Below are 23,036 nucleotides of genomic sequence, written 5' to 3'. Positions count from 1 at the left end.
GTAACAGCCGTGTTAGTCTGTATTCACAAAAAGAAAAGGAGTACTTGTGGCACCTTAGAGACTAACCAATTTATTTGAGCATAAGCTTTCATGAGCTACAGCTCACTTCATCGGATGCATACTGTGGAAACTGCAGAAGATCTTTTTTTACACACAAACCATGAAAAAATGGGTGTTTACCACTACAAAAGGTTCTCTCCCCCCCCACCCCACTCTCCTGCTGGTAATAACTTATCTAAAGTGATCACTCTCCTTACAATGTGTATGATAATCAAGTTGGGCCATTTCCAGCACAAATCCAGGTTTTCTCCCACCCCCCCAACAAACCCACTCTCCTGTTGGTAATAGCTTATCTAAAGTGATCACTCTCCTTACACTTCCTGGATACTACAGTGCTAATAAGCGATGGTCACATAAACACCACCCTATACCGGAAACCTACTGACCGCTATGCCTACCTACATGCCTCCAGCTTTCACCCTGACCACACCACACGATCCATTGTCTACAGCCAAGCTCTGCAATACAACCGCATTAGCTCCAACCCCTCAGACACAGACAAACACCTACAAGATCTCTATCAAGCATTCTTACAACTACAATACCCACCTGCAGAAGTGAAGAAACAGATTGATAGAGCCAGAAGAGTTCCCAGAAGTCACCTACTACAGGACAGGCCTAACAAAGAAAATAACAGAACGCCACTAGCCGTCACCTTCAGCCCCCAACTAAAACCCCTCCAATGCATTATTAAGGATCTACAACCTATCCTGAAGGATGACCCAACACTCTCACAAATCTTGGGAGACAGGCCAGTCCTTGCCTACAGACAGCCCCCCAACCTGAAGCAAATACTCACCAGCAACCACATACCACACAACAGAACCACTAACCCAGGAACCTATCTTTGCAACAAAGCCCGTTGCCAACTGTGCCCACATATCTATTCAGGGGACACCATCACAGGGCCTAATAACATCAGCCACACTATCAGAGGCTCGTTCACCTGCACACCCACCAATGTGATATATGCCATCATGTGCCAGCAATGCCCCTCTGCCATGTACATTGGTCAAACTGGACAGTCTCTACGTAAAAGAATAAATGGACACAAATTAGATGTCAAGAATTATCACGTTCATAAACCAGTCGAAGAACACTTCAATCTCTCTGGTCACGCGATTACAGACATGAAAGTTGCGATATTACAACAGAAAAACTTCAAAACCAGACTCCAGCGAGAGACTGTTGAATTGGAATTCATTTGCAAATTGGATACAATTAACTTAGGCTTGAATAGAGACTGGAAGTGGCTAAGTCATTATGCAAGGTAACCTATTTCCCTTTGTTTTTTCCTACCCTCCTCCCCCTCCGACGTTCTTGTTAAACCCTGGATTTGTGCTGGAAATGGCCCACCTTGATTATCATACACATTGTAAGGAGAGTGAATACTTTAGATAAGCTATTACCAACAGGAGAGTGGGTTTGTTGTGGGGTGGGATGGGGAGAAAACCTGGATTTGTGCTGGAAATGGCCCAACTTGATTATCGTACACATTGTAAGGAGAGTGATCACTTTAGATAAACTGTTACCAGCAGGAGAGTGGGGTGGGTGAGAGAAAACCTTTTGTAGTGGTAAACACCCATTTTTTCATGGTTTGTGTGTATAAAAAGATCTTCTGTACTTTCCACAGTATGCATCCGATGAAGTGAGCTGTAGCTCACGAAAGCTTATGCTCAAATAAATTGATTAATCTCTAAGGTGCCACAAGTACTCCTTTTCTTTTCATGGGATCTTTATTATCCATGCACAAGAGACAAGACTGGAATTTTTAGAGGTGTCATTGGAATTGCACAGAGACTGAATCCCCTTCAGTCTGCTATCTGCCCTGGAAAGATTAAAATTTGAGTAAGCCTTATTAGGAATTTGAACTAGTGATTTCAATGAGTAGGTATTTCAAACAGACAACTAAGCCAACCCTCTTGTTCACTTACATTGTTAACATTTCTTTCAGTCTTTGAGAAATCACATTAAAAAATGTTTAAAATATTAATTTTTGGTTATATGGAATTTTACAGGACTGAAGGTTTAAACTATTTTTTCTTTCTAAAAACAGAACATAGTACTTGGTATTACCTGCTTACTTCTTCCCAGAACAAATTCACAACCAAGAAACAATCTCCAACTCTACAAGCTACCATATGCTCTACTGTGCACGATATATGGCTCCACTGTAATTGAAATGTTACTATGTTGCATGAGTTGGTGACACATCCAATGAGGATTTTAAATTTAACCCATTACTATTTTAATCTTTTGAGATCTCTACCCTTAAAAATCCCCGTTAGTGCTTCTAGTTTTATATTATAAACAGCACATTAGTATAAATGGCTGGGGCTTATCTCAGGGAAGACCAATTCCTTTTAGAAACATTAACAGGGGAACTTTATGGGCTACTACCAAGGCTAGGCTCAAAGTGACTAGAATTAGATGGGATAGCTATGGTACAAATGTCAAAGCTCCATTAAAAAACCTTTTACTAGAAGAAAACACCACTAAATCACATTGTTCTTTATTCTCCCCTGCTTTAGTGGACCTTCTGTCTAGTTATTTTCACCTGTGCAGCATGAGTACAGAGTGGGTATAAAACAGTAGTCCTATTTGGAAGGGTCTCATATCCACTTTGTACAGATATAAATGACAATTTGGGCACTAAACACTTTAGTACCACCAACAAACAGTGTAGTCAGACTCAGACACTGATCCAAAATTGGTAGCACTCTGCCCCCCAAGGATTTGTGCTATCCTAGGGGGAAAAGAGCCACCATACACTGATTGCAATTTGTAATGCTCCAAACAGACAATATAACTTAGATAATTTTTGCACTTCACGGTCCAGGAGACACAGACAAGGTTTTCATCTCGAGACCAAAAACATCAAGACACTTGATCACTGGCTTGGATAGACCAAGAGACTACTTACACTTTGATTTTAGCTCCAAGGAGCCAAGAAGCGAATAGTAGCCAATTCAAAACTCTTTAAATGAGCACATTTTTCCATTGGAAGCAGTTGAGAAAACTACTGAAATACTAGACACGTTGTTTTTGTAAGTTGTGACAACTTCACTGGTCTTTGACAACGTTGCCTTATGGAGGAAATGAGAAAACAGAAAAGATTGTGAAACAAAGTAAATGGAGAGAGGTTTATTTCCCTATTTAACAAAGTGTACAGCTTCTGACTACATCTAAATATTTACCACAGTTCGGGGGATTGCATGATGAAAATATTCTTCATTAACAGAAGACTGACATTGTGCCTGGAAGAATGGGTACTGGCATAACAGCTAAGGAAGGTCTGGTGAACAGGAATGATGAAGAGAAGTGTAATCTAGCAGCTTGGCACATTTTGTTTATTTGTAATCTTAGATGGTAAGTAAAAATGTTCCGCTGGCTTCTTTGATTCAGCCTTTGAAATAAAAGGCTTGGGGAATGTATTAGTTCAGGAACACCTTTTACCTTAGGAAATTTTAAGATCAACGTGTATTTGAAGGTTTCCCCTTTTAATTGTCATCTTATTTATCAAAGCCTGAAAATTAAAGGCTATTTCCTTAGTACAAAGCCTAAAATGCCGACAGAGGTAGAGACATCAGACTAAGTGCATTGTTTTGTTGCTCTCAGTGCATTTCTTTCCAAATGATAACATTAGTGCTTCAGATACACCATCTGGTATCCTACGGGGACAGCAGCTTTATGGGCAAATACACATCTTTGGGCTGAGCACTTCCAATTTTTTAAAAACAGAACAGATTTACTTCAGGCAAGGAAATTCCGAAATACAACTGATTTTTTTGATCATTTAAATCTCAAGTCACATACCCTTTTATCACGATGTAAATCAACAAATGCTTTTGTGTCTAAGTACTGTTGACTTTGGAGATACATAAACAGTGCATAATCTTATGTGCCATATGGGCTGCACTGTGCAATAGGAGTTGGGGCTGTTTACACCAGTGCTGGATTTGGTCCTGGAAGAACAGGGATACATGCTGAGGAGAGGCTGAAGAGTCTTAAACATAACTTTCCCTTCCTCTGGAGGATTGGAGTCTGATCCATCATCCATTTTTCTTAACGTAAGTTTTTTGTGCCAAGATTTACCCTAAGCTTTGTAACTAGCCTTCCCAGACTGCTTTTCTAATCTGTATACAGTGCTTCCAACTGAACACATAGCAAGATCTGTGTAGGAATGAGATTAGCTACCCCATGAGGCTTCATTTCATTTCAAATGGAAGCTCCATGGGAACACCTGCGAGATCCTTGCTATTTTTCAGCTGTCAGCACTGTTTGATTTTATGTGCCTTTTCTTTGTGAAGTTAGAAAAACAGAACTATTGTGAGTACAATGCAAATACTCCAATTTCAGTGCTTTCATTTTACAATCTAGCCATCTTTTCCATCAAATCACTGTTTACCCACCTCTTTCTACTGTTGATATCAACAGTAATGTTAAACTAGAAAAGTATCATACAAAATGGTAAGCTTTTCATTTGCTATTGCAAAGCTTGGAAAAATATGCTTTAGAAATGGGTGACATGGATACGTCAGATCAGTCACAGAGGAGATCCTCTGAGTAACAAGAGAGTTAAATACTTTTTCTTCTTGTATTTAGCATGCTAGAACATCGCTAGAAGGAAATAGTCACCCAACCACATTTACTGTTAAAATGCCAGGCACCAAGCTCTCTGACAGTGTATTGGTTTCCCTAGTGTGTAAGTAACCACAAGATTTGGCCCAAAGAACTTAGGAGTGTGTACAATGATGGTTGATGTAGCAAGGCCCTGATTCAAAGCCCATTGACTTGAGTGGGCTTTGGATCCGGTTCCAAGAGAATTGAATGTATACTACAGGAATCAGTGAAAATATAGTCTAAAAATGGGTAAATATGGTAAAGGGACTCAACCCTATATGGTATTATATGGTTTAGGCTGTGTTCAGGGTGAATGTGCAGTTATTGTTCTATGGCAAGAAAGTAGCCACTCACTCTGAGAAAGTTGGAGGAGGTGCTGCCTCCCCTCCAGGGGACGGGAAGTGACAGAGGAGAAGAGGGTGGAAGGTGAGTGACATAGGCAGGCAGGGGGATCCCAAGAGAGAAAGAGAGAGCTTAGGAGTAAGTGAAGAGAAATAGGGTGAGGGCAGCCAGAGGGACAGAGGCAAACTGGACTTGAGAGAAATCAAGAGTGAGTGGAAAGGCAGAGATTGGGCAGGACAGATGTGCAGGAGGGTCCTGTCAGTTTAAAGCTGGATGGTCAAAGTGAGTCCACATTTGAACATAAGAACGGCCTTACTGGGTTAGACCAAAGGTCCATCCAGCCCAGTATCCCGTCTACCGGCAGGTTTCAGACTAGTAGCCGTGTTAGTCTGTATCCGCAAAAAGAACAGGAGTACTTGTGGCACCTTCGAGACTAACAAATTTATTAGAGCATAAGCTTTCATGGGCTACAGCCTACTTCATCAGTTGCATAGAAGGGAACATATAGTAAGCAGAAATATATATATATATATATATATATATATATAAACATATAGTAAGTAGTATATATATATATATATACAAATATATATATACACACACATATACACACACACACATACAGATAAGTTGGAAATTGCCATACAAACTGTGAGAGGCTAGTTAGTTAAGATGAGCTATTATCAGCAGGAAAAAAAAAAAGCTATTGTAGTATTAATCAAGATGGCCCATTTAGACAGTTGACAAGAAGGTGTGAGGATATTTAACATAGGGAAATAGATTCAATATGTGTAATGACCCAGCCACTCCCAGTCTCTATTCAAACCCAAGTTAATGGTATCTAGTTTGCATATTAATTCAAGCTCAGCAGTTTCTCATTGGAGTCTGTTTTTGAAGCTTTTCTGTTGCAAAATTGCCACCCTTAAATCTTTTACTGAGTTGTCAGAGAGGTTGAAGTGTTCTACTGGTTTTTGAATGTTATGATTCCTGATGTCAGATTTGTGTCCATTTATTCTTTGGCATAGAGACTGTCGGTTTGGCCAATGTATATGGCAGAGGGGCATTGCTGGCACATGATGGCATATATCACATTGGTAGATATGTAGGTGAACGAGCTCCTGATGGCGTGGCTAATGTCATTAGGTCCTATGATGGTGTCACTTGAATAAATATGTGGACAGAGTGGGCCTCAGGCTTTGTTGCAAGGATACTCTCCAGCAACCACACACCACACAACAAAAACACTAACCCCGGAACCTATCCTTGCAACAAAGCCTGGTGCCAACTCTATCCACATATTTATTCAAGTGGCAACTTCCATCATATGTTCCATTCTATGCATCTAATGAAGTGGGCTGTAGCCCACGAAAGCTTATGCTCTAAAAAATTTGTTAGTCTCTAAGGTGCCACAAGTACTCCTGTTCTTTTTGTCTACCGACAGTGGACAATGCCAGGTTCACTCCCTCTGGGGCACCTAACAGGTAATGATCTAGTGATCTCTATTCTGCCATCCATCTCCACCCTCTGACAAACAGAGGCTAGGGACACCATCCTGGCTAATAGCCATTAATGGACTTAACCTCCATGAATTTATCCAGGTCTCTTTTAAACCCTGTTATAGTCCTAGCCTTCACAAACTCCTCAGGCAAGGCGTTCCACAGGTTGACTGTGCACTGTGTGAAGAACTTCCTTTTATTTGTTTTAAACCTGCTGCCCACTAATTTCATTTGGCAGTCCCTAGTTCTTATATTATAGGAACAAGTAAATAACTTTTCCTTGTTCACTTTCTCCACACCACTCATGATTTTATATACCTCTATCATATCCCCCCTTAGTCTCCTCTTTTCCAAGCTGAAAAAGTCCTAGCCTCTTTAATCTCTCCTCATATGGGACCCGTTCCAAAACCCTAATCATTTTAGTTGCCCTTTTCTGAACCTTTTCCAATGCCAGTATATCTTTTTTGAGATGAGGGGACCACATCTGTATGCAGTATGCAAGACGTGGGCATACCATGGATTTATGTAAGGGCAATAAGATATTCTCAGTCTTATTCTCTGTCCCTTTTTTAATGATTCCAAACATCCCGTTTGCTTTTTTGACTGCCGCTGCGCACTACGTGGCTGTCTTCAGAGAACTATCCATGATGACTCCAAGATCTTTCTCCTGATTAGTTGTAGCTAAATTAGCCCCGATCATCTTGTATGTATAGTTGGGGTTATTTTTTCCAATGTGCATCACTTTACATTTATCCACATTAAATTTCCATTTGCCATTTTGTTGCCCAATCACTTAGTTTTGTGAGATCTTTTTGAAGTTCTTCACAGTCTGCTTTGATCTTAACTATCTTGAGCCGTTTAGTATCATCTGCAAACTTTGCCACCTCACTGTTTACCCCTTTCTCCAGATCATTTATGAATCAGCTGAATAGGATTGGTCCTAGGACTGACCCTTGGGGAACACCATTAGTTACCCCTCTCCAGTCTGAAAATTTACCATTTATTCCTACCCTTTGTTCCCTGTCTTTTAACCAGTTCTCAATCCATGAAAGGATCTTCCCTCTTTTCCCATGACAACTTAATTTAGGTAAGAGCCTTTGGTGAGGGACCTTCTCAAAGGCTTTCTGAAAATCTAAGTGCACTATGTCCACTGGATCCCCCTTGTCCACATGTTTGTTGACCCCCTCAAAGAACTCTAATAGATTAGTAAGACATAATAATTTCCCTTTACAGAAACCATGTTGACTTTTGTGCAACAATTTATGTTCTTCTAAGTGTCTGACAATTTTATTCTTTACTATTGTTTCAGCTCATTTGCCCGGTACTGACGTTAGACTTACCGGTCTGTAATTGCCAGGATCACCTCTAGAGCCCTTCTTAAATATTGGCGTTACTTTAGCTATATTTCAGTCATGGGGTACAGTAGCTGATTTAAAGGACAGGTTACAAACCATAGTTAATAGTTCCACAATTTCACATTTGAGTTCTTTCAGAACTCTTGGGTGAATGCCATCTGGTCCTGGTGACTTGTTACTGTTAAGTTTCTCATTTAATTCCAAAACCTCCTCTAGTGACACTTCAGTCTGTGACAATTCCTCAGATTTGTCACCTACAAAAGATGGCTAAGGTTTGGGAATCTCCCTAACATCTTCAGCCGTGAAGACTGAAGCAAAGAATTCCATTTAGTTTCTCTGTGATTACTTTATCATCTTTAAGTGCTCCTTGATGGCACGTCTTGAACATCTGTCCCTATCATTGATTCATGTGGTCCCAGAGATCTGGGACAGGAGAACCAGATGTCCTTTAGATCCGGTGGGTCTGCTCTAATGTGCACCCCCACAAGCAAGCAGCACTGACATCTCTTCCTGAAGAGATAGACTTGACAAAAGGCACTTCTGAGGTTCAAAAACTGAGTTGGGCTTTAGACAGCACCCAGTAAGATTTGCGGGAAAGGGAACCTTGAACTAAAAATAAAATAATCTGTAAGGTAATAGCCAGTAGATATGGAGCTAGAGAGAAATATTGTTTATGTAGAGGGTTATAGTTAGTTAAGTATACTTAGTAATAAATTAGTGTGTGTATTTGAATGTATTAGTTTTGTATATATTTAAATGTTATTGGAGGTAGGTGGAATCCAGTTCCCTGTGTTCTGATTTAAATAAAAACCTGCTTCTGGCTGTCAAAAAAACACCACCATTTGTGTCATCTTGTCTATCATTAGACACCACCCCCACACCTGCTGTGTAAGTTATACCACCACTGTGATGAACCATTATTAAATCTTGGTCACTGGTTTTTGGACAGGGTGAGCTTGGATGCATTTCAAATTATAACACAAACTCTACACTGAAATCTTATGCTCAAATAAATTTGTTGGTCTCTAAGGTGCCAGAAGTCCTCCTTTTCTTTTTACTGAGAGGTCAGTTTACAAATGTGATAAAGTTAACAAGTGGTGGATTAAAACACATATATCACTATAGTAATAAGACAGCCTAATGATGCTGTGCATGAGATGGAGTTGGGAGTAATCTTGCATATGCATATGCTGTACCCCAGTTTATTGGAAAAAATATGATGAATTGAGACAGTGAAGCACAGTCTTTGAGGGAAGGGGCTGACTATTCCTGCTATTACAAACCCTGCCTGCCATTGAAAGAAGCCACCAATCCCTAAAATGGCAGTTTTTTTTTTTAAAAGAGAATTAATAATATATATATCTCCCAATCTCTACTTTAATAAGTGAGAAAGCTATTATAAAGCTGAAATCTGCTATGTTTGATCAGGTTATGTATTAGCAATGCAAGAATGTGAAGGCTTCCTGGTAAAAGTATGATAATTAGCAATTAAATATATTTGTTTTTTCAAGGGAATGTATAGCTTGTCAGGGTAAAATGAGCCAGTAACTGCAAAGTGCTCTAAATGCATTAGAAGCATTAGATTTCTGGAGGACTCCCTTACGAAGGAGAAATTTAGCATCAAGTTGTCTTACATTCTATTAAAAACCCAAACGTGACAGTACTACTGTGTCATTTTGAGATTACACAGACCGCTAAATGGTTCAGTCACAGCCTGCCCTGTAACCCTGGGTATCTTAATACTTGTCTGCTATGGCTAAGAGCCCTGACACCAATATCCTGCTCACAGTCAGAGGTCTCACCGTGGCTTCCACCAGCCTAGCTGGTTCTTTCAGGGTGACATGAGCCATTCCAGTCCCGTCCCTCCCCAATCCATCCACCGAGTTCTTAACAACCAGAGTCCCCTCTGGTTTGTGACCCTCGGAGGTGTGAAACCAGTCTCCCAGTTATCAATTCAGTTTGCACTCCCATTGTATTCAGTGATTAAACTTCTGAGCAAGGGCATGCAGAACTGGGCCCTTAGTCCCTTGTAGCAGGACAAACCTGGTCTGGCTTCAGCCATGTTGCTGTTTCAGTTTCCCCTTATGTATCACCTTCCTTCCAGTGGTTGCAGTCCTTTAGTAAGACTTCCCCTAGCTGAGGCTTCTCTCTAGCAAGTTCTTGCTCCTTGTAGGTCTCTCACCCAGGCCTTCCCTAGGGAATTCTAGAAATCCGTCACTTGCTTTCTTCCTAGCAGATCCCCTGCCACACCCACCAGCCCTCGTATAACTACTTCCTACCCAGGAGCTTTGGAAAGCCTCTGCCTTACAATAGCTTTTTAACACCATTAACTCTTTCTCCCACAGTGCTCAGGCTGCCTTTTATAACTTCCAGCAATCTGGTTCTGAGTCATCTGTCCCACCACATTGCCCTCCTCCCCCAACCGACTCATTCCCTTCACCTGGAGAGGTGGGCTAAACCTTGGAAAAGTGCAGCTGAACCCCAGCCCCCTTAAAGATCCAGCTCATTCTGTAACAGCCCTAATTCAGGAAAACATCTCTCTTCAGGAAGGGCACATAAGCTTAACTTTAAGCACATGCTCAGTGGGTCCTAAGCATGCATACAAGTACTTTCCGCAATCGAGGTCTCAGCAGGCACATTGGATGCCTGGGATGTACTACCAAGCCAGTGAGGAAAATCACTGCTATCATACAGGAACTAATTCCCCTGTCATTCACACTGGTGCAGATCTTAAGTCACAAAGGCTATGTCAAGATTTATACTAAAGGAGTACTTGTGGCACCTTAGAGAATAACAAATTTATTAGAGCATAAGCTTTCGTGAGCTACAGCTCACTTCATCGGATGCATACAGTGGAAAATATAGTGTGGATCCGATGAAGTGAGCTGTAGCTCACGAAAGCTTATGTTCTAATAAATTTGTTAGTCTCTAAGGTGCCACAAGTCCTCCTTTTCTTTTTATGGACACAGACTAACACGGCTGCTACTCTCTGAAACCTGAGATTTATACTAGTGTAAGTTAAATCAGAACCTGGCCCACAGTGTTTTGTGCTCTGCTGTGGTTACAGAATAAACATACACATGGATGTGGATCGGTAAAGGAACTTAGATATTGCAATGCTCTGTGGCACGGTACCTAGAAAAATCACAGGCACAATATTGTGATCCCCAAAACCTGAGTTAGGTACTTAGTCTCCCTGTACAGTAAATGGAGAGAAATACGCACCTCAGAAAGCAATCCACAAATGCCAACATACTTGATGTGGAGCTAGCTAGTGGGGCTGACTAGAGGGGCATGTACGAAGCCCTAGATATCTCTGCTTAACAATCCACAAATGGAAACTTCTCTCCAGAGTCAAGCAGCTTAGACATGTAAGCTGTTTCTTGAGGCAGAGGGGGGAAAATGAGTTAGGCACCTGCATTGCTCCACACAAAAACAGCTGGAAGAGAAGGAGCTGAAGCTGACCTTATACAACTTTTAGCCCAGTGTTTAGAGGACTCACGTGGGAAGTAGGAGCCCCGTCTTCAAATCCTCTCTCCCCCACAGACAGAGAGGGGAATTGAACTATTTAAATATTTATCCATAGTGGAACAGTGATTGGGCAAGAGAGAAAGAGTGGGAATGATTCTCCAGTCCAGTCGTTAGGGCACCCATATGGGATGTGAGAGACCCAAGGTCTAAGTTCTCCTCCTCTCACTCTTCCATTATTTTTCCACAGCTTTACCATGAGAGACTGAGAGTGCCCCACATCAGAATAGCTCAGTGGTTAAATCTCCCTCTCTGGCCAACAGAGGAATTTAATCTTGGTTTTCTGTGTGCTAGGTGAGTGCTCTAACCACTTAGCTAATAGTTATAAACTGAGCCATGCTACTACCTGCTGCCACATTTTGCATGAGACCTGACTTGGTAGGCAGCCTCAGAGGCCTTCTACCAGATCAGGCCCTCCATATGATGAAAGTAGACGAACGCCTATCTTCCAGTGGTTCATGAATTGCTCAGAGGCTTAAGTGGGTGTCCAGACACCTAGAGTGAGGCACAGTGCACATGCCCAGAGGCAGAAAGATAGGTGCCAAGGGAACTGTTACCCTAAAAACTTAGGTGCCACGTGAGTTTAGGTGGCTACAGGATTACACAGGAGTTGTGGATTGCAATTCAGCCAAAAATTAGTCCTTAGACACTTAAACCTAGGGTGTAGGCCCCAAAGTACCTTTGTGTTACCCACCATTGCTGCTTCCAAAGCTCTGCTGTCGTCAGTGGAAATGGCATTGCATACATAAAATGCTATTTTAATTTCAAATCCCATTTCAAGCCTGAAAAAAAGAGAGCAAAGCATGGTAAGAGTGAGACAATAGATTCTGAATGGGATATCAAAAACAGTGGATGTGGGGGAAGGGAGTAAGTCTCAAAATATTTGACTGTGTCCTCCTGGAGACTGAGAGATAAATAGCTGCATGGTTGCCCAGAGTGATGATTGTGATGACTGCTTGCTTTAATTAATGTCAAGGAAAATAGTTCCATTTTCTGCAAACATGCAGTGCTTGGTGCTAGGATACAGATTCAAATCTAATTCTGCCACAGTACAGGTATGTGGAAGAGATTCCAAATTAACTAGAAAAAACGAGGAGTACTAGATGCACCTGATACAAGTACTCCTCAGGTTTTTTTGCTGATACAGACTAATACAGCTACCCCTCTGAAACCAAATTAACTAGGAAGTGGTTGCAGACTGTGTGAGTGACACTTACTGCATGCAAAGCAAACACGCTCTGACTGTGCATTAGTATGCAATGCTATATATATGTACGTTATTTGTGTCTTGTTTGCAGAGCTGCACAAACATGAGAAGTTCCATGGATTTTACTTGGAACCATTCCGTGGTCCCTTCCACCATGGCCAGACTAGCCTCAGGCTAATATACCCTTTACTCTCATATAGCTGAGCCTGAGGCTTTGGTCCTATGGCAGCAAAGAAATTCTCCTTTTTTCCCCCACTTCCACATATGAGAACACACATCAAAAGGTCCTACAGGTAGATCACTCTTCTTCGGGGGACAGAGTGGGATTAATGAATTCCATATTGACGGGTTGATCCATTTCAATGTGTTTGCTTTCAGATGCGGCATTTGGAGCTCAGTTTGGAGTTAAGGGCTTGAGTGTTGTTTGGGCACCCCTTTTCATAATGAATACTATGTCTCTTAGCCCTGGTCTACACTAGGACTTGAGGTCGAATTTAGCAGCATTAAATTGATGTAAACCTGCACCCGTCCACACGATGAAGCCCTTTATTTCGACTTAAAGGGCTCTTAAAATCGATTTCCTTACTCCACCCCTGACAAGTGGATTAACGCTTAAATCGGCCTTGCCGGCTCGAATTTGGGGTACTGTGGACACAATTCGATGGTATTGGCCTCCGGGAGCTATCCCAGAGTGCTCCATTGTGACCGCTCTGGACAGCACTCTCAACTCAGATGCACTGGCCAGGTAGACAGGAAAAGAACCGCGAACTTTTGAATCTCATTTCCTGTTTGGCCAGCGTGGCAAGCTGCAGGTGACCATGCAGAGCTCAGCAGCAGAGGTGACCATGATGGAGTCCCAGAATCGCAAAAGAGCTGCAGCATGGACTGAACGGGAGGTACGGGACCTGATCGCTGTTTGGGGAGAGGAATCCGTGCTATCAGAACTCCGTTCCAGTTTTCGAAATGCCAAAACCTTTGTCAAAATCTCCCAGGACATGAAGGACAGAGGCCATAACAGGGACCCGAAGCAGTGCCGCGTGAAACTGAAGGAGCTGAGGCAAGCCTACCAGAAAACCAGAGAGGCAAACGGCCGCTCCGGGTCAGAGCCCCAAACATGCCGCTTCTATGATGAGCTGCATGCCATTTTAGGGGGTTCAGCCACCACTACCCCAGCCGTGTTGTTTTACTCCTTCAATGGAGATGGAGGCAATACGGAAGCAGGTTTTGGGGACGAAGAAGATGATGATGATGAGGAGGTTGTAGATAGCTCACAGCAAGCAAGCAGAGAAACTGGTTTTCCCGACAGCCAGGAACTGTTTCTCACCCTGGACCTGGAACCAGTACCCCCCGAACCCACCCAAGGCTGCCTCCTGGACCCAGCAGGCAGAGAAGGGACCTCCAGTAAGTGTACCTTTTAAAATACTATACATGGTTTAAAAGCAAGCATCTGAAAGGATTAATTTGCCCTGGCATTCGTGGCTCTCCTGGATGTACTCCCAAAGCCTTTGCAAAAGGTTTCTGGGGAGGGCAGCCTTATTGCGTCCTTCATGGTAGGACACTTTACCACTCCAGGCCAGTAACACGTACTCGGGAATCATTGTACAACAAAGCATTGCAGTGTATGTTTGCTGGCGTTCAAACAACATCTGTTCTTTATCTCTCTGTGTTATCCTCAGGAGAGTGAGATATAATTCATGGTCACCTGGTTGAAATAGAGTGCTTTTCTTCAGGGGACACTCAGAGGAGCCCATTCCTGCTGGGCTGTTTGCCTGTGGCTAAAGAGAAATGTTCCCCGCTGTTAGCCACAGGGAGGGGGGGGAAGGTTGAGGGGGTAGCCCCGCGGTAGGGGGAGGCAAAATGCAACCTTGTAACAAAAGCACATGTGCTATGTATGTAATGTTAACAGCAAGTTTTACCCTGAAAGAGTGTAGTCACTGTTTTATAAAATGTGTCTTTTTAAATACCACTGTCCCTTTTTTTTTCCTCCACCAGATGCATGTGTTTCAATGATCACAGGATCTTCTCCTTCCCAGGGGCTAGTGAAGCTTAGAAAGAAAAAAAAACGCACTCGCAATGAAATGTTCTCCAAGCTCATGCTGTCCTCCCACACTGACAGAGCACAGACGAATGCGTAGAGGCAAATAATGTCAGAGTGCAGGAAAGCATAAAATGACCGGGAGGAGAGGTGGCGGGCTGAAGACAGGGCTGAAGCTCAAATGCGGTGGCAGCGTGATGAGAGGAGGCAGGATTCAATGCTGAGGCTGCTGGAGGACCAAACCAGTATGCTCCAGTGTATGGTTGAGCTGCAGCAAAGGCAGCTGGAGCACAGACTGCCACTGCAGCCCCTGTGTAACCAACCGCCCTCCTCCCCACGTTCCATAGCCTCCACACCCAGACGCCCAAGAACTCGGTGGGGGGGCCTCCGGCCAACAAGCCACTCCACCACAGAGGATTGCCCAAAAAAAGAGAAGGCTGTCATTCAATAAATTTTAAAGTTGTAAACTTTTAAAGTGCTGTGCTTAAAGTACTGTGTGGCATTCTCCTTCCCTCCTCCACCACCCCTCCTGGGCTACCTTGGTAGTCATCCCCCTATTTGTGTGATGAATGAATAAAGAATGCATGAATGTGAAGCAACAATGACTATATTGCCTCTGCAAGCGGTGATTGAAGGGAGGAGGGGAGGGTGGTTAGCTTACAGGGAAGTAGAGTGAACCAAGGGGTGGGGAGTTTCATCAAGGAGAAACAAACAGAACTTTCACACCGTAGCCTGGCCAGTCATGAAACTGGTTTTCAAAGCTTCTCTGATGCGTACCACGCCCTCCTGTGCTCTTCTAACCGCCCTGGTGTCTGGCTGCGCGTAACCAGCAGCCAGGCGATTTGCCTCAACCTCCCACCCCGCCATAAACGTCTCCCTCTTACTCTCACAGATATTGTGGAGCACACAGCAAGCAGTAATAACAGTGGGAATATTGGTTTCACTGAGGTCTAAGCGAGTCAGTAAACTGCGCCAGCGTGCCTTTAAACATCCAAATGCACATTCTACCACCATTCTGCACTTGCTCAGCCTGTAGTTGAACAGCTCCTGACTAATGTCCAGGCTGCCTGTGTACGGCTTCATGAGCCATGGCATTAAGGGGTAGGCTGGGTCCCCAGGGATACATATAGGCATTTCAACATCCCCAACAGTTATTTTCTGGTCTGGGAATAAAGTCCCTTCCTGCAGCTTTTGAAACAGACCAGAGTTCCTGAAGATGCGAGCGTCATGTACCTTTCCCGGCCATCCCACGTTGATGTTGGTGAAACGTCCCTTGTGATCTACCAGAGCTTGCAGCACTATTGAAAAGTACCCCTTGAGGTTTATGTACTTGGCGGCTTGGTGCTCCAGTGCCAAAATAGGGATATGGGTTCCGTCTATGGCCCCACCACAGTTAGGGAATCCCATTGCAGCAAAGCGATCCACTATGACCTGCACATTTCTCAGGATCACTACCCTTGATATCAGCAGATCTTTGATTGCGTGGGCTACTTGCATCACAGCAGCCCCAACAGTAGATTTGCCCACTCCAAATTGATTCCCAACTGACCGGTAGCTGTCTGGCGTTGCAAGCTTCCAGAGGGCTATCGCCACTCGCTTCTCAACTGTGAGGGCTGCTCTCATCTTGGTATTCATGCACCTCAGGGCAGGGGAAAGCAAGTCACAAAGTTCCATGAAAGTGCCCTTACGCATGCAAAAGTTTCGCAGCCACTGGGAATCGTCCCAGACCTGCAACACTATGCGGTCCCACCAGTCTGTGCTTGTTTCCTGAGCCCAGAATCGGCGTTCCACAGCATGAACCTGCCCCATTAGCACCATGATGCATGCATTGGCAGGGCCCATGCTTTCAGAGAAATCTGTGTCCATGTCCTGATCACTCACGTGACCACGCTGACATCGTCTCCTCGCCCGGTATCGCTTTGCCAGGTTCTGGTGCTGCATATGCTGCTGGATAATGCGTGTGGTGTTTAATGTGCTCCTAATTGCCAAAGTGAGCTGAGCGGCCTCCATGCTTGTCTTGGTATGGCGTCCGCACAGAAAAAAGGTGCGGAATGATTGTCTGCCGTTGCTCTGACGGAGGGAGGGGCGACTGACGACACGTCTTACAGGGTTGGCTTCAGGGAGCTAAAATCAACAAAGGGGGTGTCTTTACATCAAGGAGTATTTCAGGCAGGACTTCACGGAGGGTTCCAATAAGAAATGGTGCACCTAAGTTATTGTTCTTATTGGAACAAGGAGGTTAGCCTGGCCTCTGATTGATACATGGCTAGATTTACCTCGCTGCACCTTCTCTGTGAGTGACTGCAGTGTGACCTAGAGGAATGAGTCCCCTAGACAGGGAAGGAGGCAAATGAGTACAAAACAAATCTGGTCTATTTCTTGTTTTGATCCACTCCATCTATCTTTTACATTTTTGGCTGGCAGCAGATGGTGCAGAAGGACTGCATGCCATCCACATCTCTTGCCTGCCCGGCAGAAGATGGTACAATACGACTGCTAGCCATCCTCATCTCTTGCCTGCCTGGCAGAAGATGGTACAGTACGACTGCTAGCAATCCATATCGCCTGCCTGCTAACCAAAAGACGGTTCAATAGGACTGACTGCAGGACTAAAGAGAATGACCTGGTCAAGTCACTCCAAATTTAGTCCCTGCGCCCATGTCTGCCCAGGCGCTCCCAGCCGACGTGGCCAGGAGCACCTCGGACACGACGAGGACGGCTACCAGTCGTACTGCACCGTCTGCTGCCAGAAGGCAATTGGTTGCTGCTACTGTGTAGCAATGCTGTACCGCGTCTTCCAGCACCCAGGAGACATAGGGTGATGGTTACCTGAGCGGGCTCCATGCTTGCCGTGGTATGGCGTCTGCACAGGTAACTCAGGAAAAAAGGCGTGAAATGATTGTCTGCCCTTGCTTTCACGGAGGGAGGGAGGGAAGGGGGGCCTGACGATATGTACCCAGAACCACCCACGACAATGTTTTAGCCCCATCAGGCATTGGGATCTCAACCCAGAATTCCAATGGGCAGCGGAGACTGCGGGAACTGTGGGATAGCTATCCACAGTGCAATGCTCCGGAAGTCGACTCTAGCCTCAGTACTGTGGAAGCGCTCCGCCGAGTTAATGCACTTAATGCACTTAGAGCATTTTCTGTGGTGGGACACACACTCGAATATATAAAACCGATTTCTAAAAAACCGACTTCTACAAATTTGACCTTATTCCGTAGTGTAGACATACCCTTATGTATTCTGTGACAGATGGGAGACCTTGGAAGCCTAGAAACTTCAAAGGAGATGTGCCAGAGGCTATGGACACTTGGGATATTCATAAACTATTGTATCAATAAGTGGTGTATGTATTGTTTTCCTGGCTGGGTGGGAATCTGGAATCACTGGGGAGACAGGGTGGGAGGGAAATTACTGCACGTTTTCAGTGCTGGCTTTGCAGATACTCAGCCCTTTGAAGTTTCACCCCCCGGGGGCAGTAGCCTTGACTGGCATTACCTGGGTCAGAAGGCCTGGGAGACAAAGTTCCCACATTGTAAAAAAGAGTCAGACTGATCTGGCTCAGCAGACTCACTCTGGAATAAAGAACTGAGATGTGTGTATGGACCTACCAGGATCCCAGGAAGAGGATGAGTGACATCTAGTAAGCATAGCATGCATGTAGACTATTGTTTTATGATGCTTTCTCTGTATTGCTTTTGCCCTAAATACATCTATGGTACTTTGATTAATGCTGGCTGGTCATTGATTAATGCTGTCATTGTCCCTGAGACAGAAGAACTGCAGGTGTTGAACTAAAAAAAAAAAAAAAAAAAAAAAAAAATCACATCTACTGGGCTAGGCATAGTGAATGACAAGGGGATGGCAGCCCTAAGACTCTGATCTGGAAGGAAGGAACATAGGTTCCAATCTGAGAAAGATCTTGGCCTCTTGCCATCACCTAAGTGGGTCCATGTAAGGGGGCGACAAAGGGAGCAGAAGTGCAGTTATCCCTGGAACTGTACAACATATGCAGTTTCTGTTATTTAGCTATTCTCCGGGGTGAGGCTATTAAAATCTTTTCCTGGTCACACAGTGCCCAGTCCAGCTCTTTTTCCATTTAGACTCGAGTCCCTCCCACCTCTATCCTGAATTTCCCTGCCCTTGAGACATGCTAATAAGCTGTATGCAAAAAACTGATCATCATCATTATATTTGAAGGAACGATTGGAAATGAATTTGTCCAGGGAATATTGCCTGATGTCGATGTCAAGAACAAAAAAAACACAGCGGAAGTCTAGCAGTAAACTCATTCTGTTTATAAAATGAAAATCTAAGGGAATGTATGCATTAAACAAAGGATGTCATCCCAAATACTAAAGGATTCTTGACTCCTGGACTTCAAGAGACTATGGCATCTGGGCTCTATTCTAATTTAAATCAGGAATAACTACTGTAGACAGTACAGCAATGCCCTTGTAAAATCAGCATGCTAAACACTGTTTTTTGTTGTTTTTGTCAGAAAAGAGTCTACGTAGGGGTTCTGTGACATCACAATGGGGACATCCAACTGGTGGAAAAGCAGCAACTTTAGGCTGCATGACAAGATAAATTTTGTCACTTGGATCTCTGATCCGTGCTTGGTGCAGGACCCCAGGCAAAGGTGGCTTCAAGCCACCTGTCCAACAACAGATCTTAGGACTACCCTGTGCCTCAGGACTACTCCCATTATTCAGTCAGTAAGTTTCTCAGGGACTGTTCTGTTAGCCAAGGTTAGTCCCCAGTATGTTCCCTGTGCCAGGAAAGGGGAGCTGGGACTGGGCTTTATAGCATTGAGGGATTCTCTTATGCCAGGAGACTCCCCAGTTACCCCACCAGTTTTCCAGCTCTGTTTTGGTGCATGAACAGTGCAAATCAGCTAGCTGAACAGTCCAGGACCTGGCCCAGAGCCTCTAGTTTGTAACTAAGCTCAATGCCAAAGTAGAAATGCTTTCTCTGTGGTGTTTTAGCTCTTTTATTTAAATTTTTTTATTCTACATCACTAAAATTAAAGATTTATTCTGATGAAGACCAGGCCTGGATAGCCGAAGCGATAATGAAAGACAAACTTGGAGAAATTAAGTACTCTTGCCTCTCCAGGGCAATGAGGAAAGAAGTAGGCAACTGACTGGGTACAAAGTCACAGCTGTAGAGGAGACTGAAGATCTTTCCCCAAAAATGCCACACAAGTACTTGTAAGAGCCATCGTGAATACAGGGAGACTTGCCTGATCTGAAAGTAATGAGGCATTGTTACAATTGCCTTTTCGCAATTTGGACCTTTCCAGCGCATTGAACCACTCCTGCTCGTTGCAGCTGTTCACAGTAAACTCATGTAGATTTGATGGGATGATAGTATAAAAATAAACAAACAATCTCATTTGAGATTAAGTTTGGATAGGGCTGGAATGAATGCCCAGTTTTGACTGTATTTGTACAGAATCTGGTCACTTGTATTCACGCATACAAGTTTCACCCAAAAATAAAGATCAAGCAATGGATAATTGAAATGGCCACCCTATGTGGTGGTGGAAGCCACTACAAGGATAGCCCAGCCCCATTGACAGCTCTTCCTGTCTTCCCTTTGCAGTCTCAGAAAGCAGGGTCTCTTCCTTGCCTGGTCTCTGCCAAAACCCTTCACCAGCCCACCATCTACTACATTCACTACTTTAAAGTGTTCTGTTATTCTTTTTGCTTCCTGATAGTTAATGGCTCTGTTCTGTTACCCTTCCTCAGGGGCTCTATTTGTGATAATGAGCACTATTCACTGTGAGCAGGTTACGGAAAGAAACATTTCCAAGTCTGCATAATCGCTGAATGCAATTAAGGCAGTGAGATAAATTCAGAGTGTTTGGGTTAAGATGCTGTTTAGATGCACAGTACATTAAATATTCTATACAGAGAGAACTGGGATTAGAGCAGTTGCAGTGTATATTGAGATTCTGCAGAGGCAGACAACGTGTTTTGGGCAGAGACCCTGACTGGATTTCCTGTATCCCTCAGCAGGTGTTAATTTTAAGCAGGAATAAGACATTGGAGGCGAGTCTCACAATGGTATGCATCTTCATTTAGATATGACACAGCTCCAACTTTTACACATCTTACATTCTAGACACAGAAATGGGGAACAAAGCAGCTTTGGTGTCACAAGTCATATCAGTGTTTCCTCAAGTAAGCAAACCACACTAGTGTGATGTTGCACCCCATAATGCTTTATAGAAATATGCTTATGAATGTAAATATGACAAATGGAATAGGTTTTATGCTATATATGCCATGTAACATATCTTTGCAAAGGTTATGTTCTACTGATTGTATTCATCCTATTCGTATTCATGTATCATTTTTATATCTGAAGTTGTTAGCATTGGCTCTATGCTTGTATTTAAAGTGTTTGCTCTAGGAAGCACCAAGGCAAATCTGGTGAAGATAGTGTGAAGGGATTATTCAACTAATTGGGAGTACTTGTCTATCAAGGTCCATTGTTAGCCACCAATTCACATCTGAGCTTTCCTGGGAACATTCAAACTAGCATGTGGACAATGGCATCAGCCTGTAAAGAACCGAGTTATGTATAGACATGTACTTGCCCATGTGACTCCAAAACTCCATCTTGTAGCTGTAATTCTACACTGGGGGAGAGGGGGGTTTCCACCCACAAGAGAGAAGACTATATAAGTCCTTGGGAAAGCCCTCCATTTTGTCTTCAGCTGGCTCAAGAGATAGCCTCTCCACCCCGAAGGACGCCTGAAAGAAACTAGAACAAAAGACAGTAACTATAGGGGTATAAGTGATTGATGGCCCCAGACTAGAAGGAGGCTAGTTTTTCAAAGAAGCTTATTGGAAAATCTGAGGATGATATTTACCTGCATGTAGTTTCCTACTGTATTAGGCTTAGACTTGCTTGTTTTATTTTATTTTGTTTGGTAATTTAAGTTGTTCTATTACTTGTAACCACTTAAATCCTACTTTTTGTATTTAATAAAATCATTTACTTATTAACTCACAGTAAGTATTAATACCTGGGGGGGGGGGGGGCAAACAGCTGTGCATCTCTCTCTATCAGTGTTATAGAGGGCGAGCAATTTATGAGTTCACCCTGTATAAGCTTTATACAGGGTAAAACAGATTTATTTGGGGTTTGGACCCAATTGGGAGCTGGGTATCTGAGTGCTGGAGGCGGGAGCACTTCTTAAGCGGTTTTCAGTTAAGCCTGCAGCTTGTGGGGGACGTGGTTCAGACTTGGATCTGTGTTTACAGCAGGCAAGCATGTCTGACTCAAACAAGACAAGGTACTGAAGTCCCAAGCTGGCAGGGAAAACGGGTTCACAGGTAGTCTAAATACATCAGGTGGCAGTCCCAAAGGGGTTTGTGATCCAATCCGTCACAACTAATTTATACACATTTCCTCCACCACCAATCATACTGTGTTTACTTCCTTTATAAGATGGAACAGCAACTTGGGATGCTAGAGGATCTCCCTTGCAAATGTAATTGTACTTGCCTGCTCTAACATATTCCAATATTACCAAGAAGTTAGGAAGAAAGATTTTAGTAACTTGTATGGTCTTTGGGTTTATTTTCTTTTTACAGTACTAGATCTTATTAGAGAGTGAATTCTGCCTGTGTTAACTTGAGCTCATCTGTGTCTCCATCTAATCTTTTTAAGGTGCTTATTACCTTTTTAAGTGGTAATAGGTACAGTGTTATATGAAATGTAAATACACTTGTGTCAAGGTTCCTTCCGCACTCTGAACTCTAGGGTATAGATGTGGGGACCTGCATGAAAACCTCCTAAGCTTACTTTTACCAGCTTCGGTTAAAACTTCCAGGATACAAACTATTTTACCTCTTGCCCTTGGACTTTCGCTGCCACCACCAAACATCTAACCGGTATTATTATTATTATTATTATTAGGAAAGAGTCTGTTTGGAAATGTCTTTTCCCCCCCCACCCCAATCCTCCCAAACGTTACCCCACCTTTCTGGGGAAGGTTTGATAAAAATCTTCACCAATTTGCATAGGTGAACACAGACCCAAACCCTGGGATCTTAAGAACAATGAAAAAGCATTCAGTTTCTTAAAAGAAGAATTTTAATAGAAGAAAAAGTAAAAAGAATCACCTGTGTAAAATCAGGATGGTAAATACTTTACAGGGTAATCAGATTCAAAACAGAGAAACCCTCTAGGCAAAACCTTAAGTTACAAAAAGACACAAAAACAGGAATATCCATTCCCTCCAGCACAGCTTTTTTTCTCAGTCATTTAAAGAAATCAGAATCTAACGCATCTCTAGCTAGATTACTTACTACATTCTAAGACTCCATTCCTGTTCTGTCCCCGGCAAAAGCATCACACAGACAGAG

At 43.3% G+C, this 23,036-nt stretch overlaps 1 long non-coding RNA gene across 1 annotated transcript; it reads right to left on the bottom strand.

The window, feature by feature from the left end:
- Positions 1-1,740: 1,740 nt before the first annotated feature.
- LOC142073274 (uncharacterized) lies at positions 1,741-23,036 on the bottom strand. The gene is made up of 4 exons (XR_012670077.1): positions 22,980-23,036; positions 21,260-21,426; positions 12,099-12,186; positions 1,741-3,146 (listed from the first exon to the last, which is right to left on the bottom strand). It is a non-coding gene; the product is annotated as an uncharacterized LOC142073274 (long non-coding RNA).

This window comes from Caretta caretta, chromosome 9 (genome assembly GCF_965140235.1).
Source record: "Caretta caretta isolate rCarCar2 chromosome 9, rCarCar1.hap1, whole genome shotgun sequence".
NCBI classification, from domain to species: Eukaryota; Metazoa; Chordata; order Testudines; family Cheloniidae; genus Caretta; species Caretta caretta.
This window is presented reverse-complemented; position numbering and strand designations above follow the sequence as displayed.